General features: G+C 35.5%; 1 long non-coding RNA gene across 1 annotated transcript; it reads left to right on the top strand.

Moving 5' to 3' along the window:
* The first annotated feature begins 427 nt into the window (after nucleotides 1-427).
* On the top strand, nucleotides 428-3,978 carry LOC109369063. The gene is made up of 3 exons (XR_002117698.1): nucleotides 428-492; nucleotides 2,398-2,455; nucleotides 2,924-3,978. It is a non-coding gene; the product is annotated as an uncharacterized LOC109369063 (long non-coding RNA).
* The last annotated feature ends 902 nt before the right edge of the window (nucleotides 3,979-4,880 follow it).

The raw sequence follows: 4,880 nt of genomic DNA on the forward strand, positions 1-4,880 counted from the left end.
TTTAACTCTAGTAACATGTTCTTTGTTTGAGAGGGCAAATCAGTGCTTTCTGATGACACTACAGTTAAGATGGAGAAGAAAAAAAGTACAACATAGAATTGTGGTTTCTGGCAATAGCCGGTAAAAACAGGTTTCCTAAGATAGATATGGATTATTATATTTTTAAAATACTTTTATGGATAAATATATGAGACACAGTCTTGTCTAAATCTGAACTGCAACTTATGCATGATGGAGAATCTGCTATGATACAATTAACTACATCTCGTTGTGTGGGAACTGCTGAATCACGGCCTGAACTTCTGATTGATCACCTGAGGCGAGCAGTGAGTCAGCCCTGGGAGCACAGGTGAAGGCAATTCACCTGTGCTGCTGGAAGGGGTGGAGCCTGGCTGCATCTCTCCTAGACCCATTTAAGAGCTGACTGCCAGCAGGGAAGGATCTCTTTTGGTGATCCCTCCTTTGGAGTTTTGCAGCGAGCCTAGGATGTAGGTAAGCATTCTATCTATTCTCTTTTTGTTATTATGATCTGCTTTGCTAAACTCTCTTGTTTATCTCATGATTATAACATCTTTATATTCATTGGCTATGCTCTTGTAAGTTCAGTAGTCATCCTACTTTTTATCCTTCATCAAAGTAACATCAGAAAAGCGTCTGCATTGCAATCTGTAGTGTACTGTAGCCACGCTTCAGTTTTAAATGAGCTGTCTTGGATTATGGGAGGCCTTACTGAGATCAAGGTAAATTAACCTTCCTGTTTTCTGTTTCGTCATGACTGTGCAGCTGTCATCACCTGTAGCTCCTATAACATTAAAGTGGATATCTTCTAGCTACATGGTTCAGTTATATCCAAAACCAGTCTGCTTTTTTGTCAACCAAGAACACTCAAATCAGAATGTTTCCTATTCCACTAGTCCCGCAACAAATTTTGCTTACCTTTTTCCCAAGCTACATGCAATGGTAACACTGAGTGTTTATCAGGTCTCCTGCAAGTTGCTGCCTAATAAACTTTTCTTTTTTTCTGACTAGTTTTTCAGCATTACCACACCCTTTGTAGCTAAACTCCTCTGTTTACCTTGTATTTCAGGTCTTCTGTAGATTAGAGGATATGATATTCTCTCTCCCATCCTGCCCTGTGTTTTGTTCAGAGTTCAGATGTCCAGGCAACTGTCCACTGTCATGACGGGGCTGGGATAAACAGGCTTGACAACCCACCTAATTAGCATGAATTTGAGTATTTTAATTTGGGAAGGGAAAGAGTGATATTTCCCAATTCACTTCTGGATATATATTTTTTTTTTCACTGACTGCTGTCCCTGGAGGGTGAAAAACAGAGAGATGAATTGGCAAAACTAAAATCAAATCCACAGTGATATGAGAAACGATCAAAGAAAGGAAAGGAGAAACACCAGCAGAAACTGGTAAATGCAGTTTAACATTAATGTATAGCTAAATAATGTGTTTTTACTGCATGTATATCTAGTCTCATAAGAAACTTGGCCACACTAGCTAGCCAATCACAGCTCTTTCTGTCTAAAGAACCTACTTTACAGTGTGGCCTTTTCTATAGTATGCCTCTACTGTCTGTATAACTATCTTTGTGAGTGATCAAGTCTGCCTGTAATTGCTTGATTTTATTATCTTATAAGGCCTTTTCTGGTCCATTCAGTAATGTTTTTCAGTCCTAAGTAATACATTTGTCTAATGCCTTCAAACTTACACTACACAGAAAAACCCAAAATGTCATCTTTGTAAAAGCAAGCTTATAATCCTCATAATCTTTCCCCCATTAAAAAGATTCTGAGGATGAATTAGTGATATACTCCTTTCTAATAAATGTTGCTTATGTCTGCTGTATAGTTCCATAGAGTTTCTTCCCATCCCAGAGCTGTAAAGCCCAATTGACCGTGGAGGGCAGGAATAATCGGAGGCCATTAATGAATATTCATAAGTGTTGTAACTGGTGCTTTATATATGCCATTGCAAAAGTTCAACATCTGACTGAAAAAAACTGAACTCCTTGGATAATAACCAGGATGTTTAAGTTTTGGATATATCTAAATGCAACTTTTTTTTTTTGTTGATTGTCTTTAAAGTGAGTATCAATCTTTTGATTTGGTTCCAAAGTGGTTATTTAGAGCTCCATAAGGTCTGATAAGATTGATGCTCTGTAGCTAGCAGTCCACATTCCTTGATTTTGATAGCAAGTTATACTCTGGAGTTAAAGCCTTGCAGGTAGGAAGCCCAATTAGAAGTTTCCTAAAGGGTTTGATGAGCTTGACTGCTCCATGGTGTAAAAAGTCAAGTAATTGCTGTGGTACTAAACCCCTCATTGTGCTTTCCTGGGGAAACAAGAGCAGCATATCATGGAAATGATACTGACCTTCTGCCTTGTAGGTGACCTCACAGACAATACACTTTTGAAGAGAAGGAATCTTCAAGGTGAAGAAACAAGGTCCTTATCTCGATTTGAGTTATTAATAAATGCCCCTTGCAACTGTTACCCATAGACATCATTTTCAGCCTCTTTCTTTTAATTAAATCTCCTTATTGCTAGAAGAAGGTTTTTAAGTCTTTCAGACTGTAATAATTTGTCAAATGCATAGATTCATGACACAAATATGTTCTGTAATGCCCTTAATTCAGCTTTTATGTCTTTCATGGTTCTTGCACAATAAGTCACAATAAAACATGGTACATGTCTGGTTCATTGATGTGAAAGCAGAATACAATGAATATGAAAGACAATGTAAGCAAAATCACAGCACAGAAGCCCAAGGCTCATTTCTTATGGTGTGTTTCTGTAAAGATTCACAAAAGTTTGATTATTAAAAATATCTCAAAGAAATAGTTTTTCCTTTTTCTCCCTGAGATTTGTGGGAGTTCTTTTTTGAATGATGTCTGATGATCTGTGTTACTTTAGCCTTCCAGGACATCAGAAAAACTGTGGGTGAAATACCTTCTACTTCCCCAGTGAGATCATCAGGAAAAATTTCTCACATGCTTCAGTCTGTGCTGCAGCATTACTGTATTGTAGATTTAGTTAGTGATCAAACAGAAATTTTATATGTGAATATTAGGTTTCATATAAAACACTCATAACATACTGCTGTTTTTTTTTGTAATGGTCTGACAAGTAGGACTTGACCTGAAATGGTCACATTGTGATAAAAAGCTACTTATCCTACTTGTTGCATTCCCAACTGCAATGCAGCGCTGCACAGAATATTATCTCAGGTTGTGTTGTTTTCAAAAGAGGTTACTCAACGCATCGTGTTACCCCATCTATACTTTGTTTCATAGCAGCATTTCAGAGCATTCTTTATTCAGCTAATCTTTGGTAAAAGGAATTTTCCATCAGAGGAGAAGTTGTTGAAGCCGCTCTTTTGAATGCATCAACATGTCTAAGACACTGCATTTGCTTATTTATCTGACATTGCTTATGTCTGTAAACAGCTTTTGTATCTTTTTCTTCTGGGAGTAGATGATGTATACTGTGTACTCAATGCAGGCATTTCACTGTCCATCACTTACAATTTTTGATCCATTTTAGCATTTGGTTTCCTATCACTATAATGTTAGAATGTTATAATGAAAGCCTAAAGCTTTTAGTACTATCTGTTTGGTAGCCTAGTTGGTTAATTTATTCTTTTTTTTTAAATCTGGATGAACTATTGCCACCAAAAGAACAGTTTATGGAATAAATAGCTAAAAATATAGCTTTGATGGAGGCTATTAAACAGTTTAATCTTGGAAATACCTTGCAACATAGAAAACATAGACATGGTGGAGCAATATAGAAGGCGGCCACTTGAATAAATTCTAATATATACTCACTGTAATATACTACTTCTCTTTAAATTCTGTGGAATACCTTCATGAAAATCTTCTTATGATGATTATTATCTTACTCCAGGAAAAAAAAAAAACAATTTCTGTAGAATTTGAGAGGTAATATTACTCAGCTTAAAAAAAAAACGCAAATCTAAAAAACTGCTGCAAAGGTTTTCGAAAGAGGCTTCCTCAGTATGACTTCAGTCAGCATAGAATTCTTTCAGATATAGAAGACAAATCATTCTGTCATGAAATACATTGATCAGTCAAGCTCTGAGGAAAATCAGTGAGTTGTTATTAGTATGCATCTACTACCCAAAAGGTAGATAGAGGATATACAGTTTCTTTGGGAGGAAATGCTTTATTGAAAATCAATTACATTTATTTTGCAAGGTTTAGGGTAGCTTAGAGGTGTGTTGTTGTGCTTTTTTTTTTTTAAACCATTCTATAACAAGAACAATGATATATTACTTTTCCATGATCATAACAGTTGAACAATCACTACATATTGTATCAGAATGCATCATAATTTTAAATTCTGCATGTTAAGTTGAATGTGAATTGAATTAAGGTCACCATTGATGTTATGCAAGATTTACTTTATGTACGTATATGTAAGATATACTGCAGAGTCTCTTGTGTGATACGTCATGTAGTCTCATGTCTGTAGCTCATTCACTATTCCCAGAAGAAAATGCCAAACAAACCAAAATAAATCACTCATTTTAAATTTCTCAGTTTTGTAACCTGTATTGTTTTACATTAGTCACATGTAGTAATATCTTAGATGTAATCATATATATAGCCAATAACCAGGCATCTTATTCTCATATACCTTCTATTGAAAACCATTACACAGTCATTTGACATAAGTTTGCATTTGTGGTTGTGTATTTATACTTTGTTATCAGAAAAGTTGTTTTTATGAATATTTCATCACCCTGTCTTTAGCAGAGTATATATGCTATTTATTTGTGAAAATTGTGGGTATTATTATTTGACATACCTAAGAATCTGTCATCTGTACTATGCAAGAGTACACTCAA

Source organism: Meleagris gallopavo, chromosome 9 (genome assembly GCF_000146605.3).
Source record: "Meleagris gallopavo isolate NT-WF06-2002-E0010 breed Aviagen turkey brand Nicholas breeding stock chromosome 9, Turkey_5.1, whole genome shotgun sequence".
Taxonomy (NCBI): Eukaryota; Metazoa; Chordata; class Aves; order Galliformes; family Phasianidae; genus Meleagris; species Meleagris gallopavo.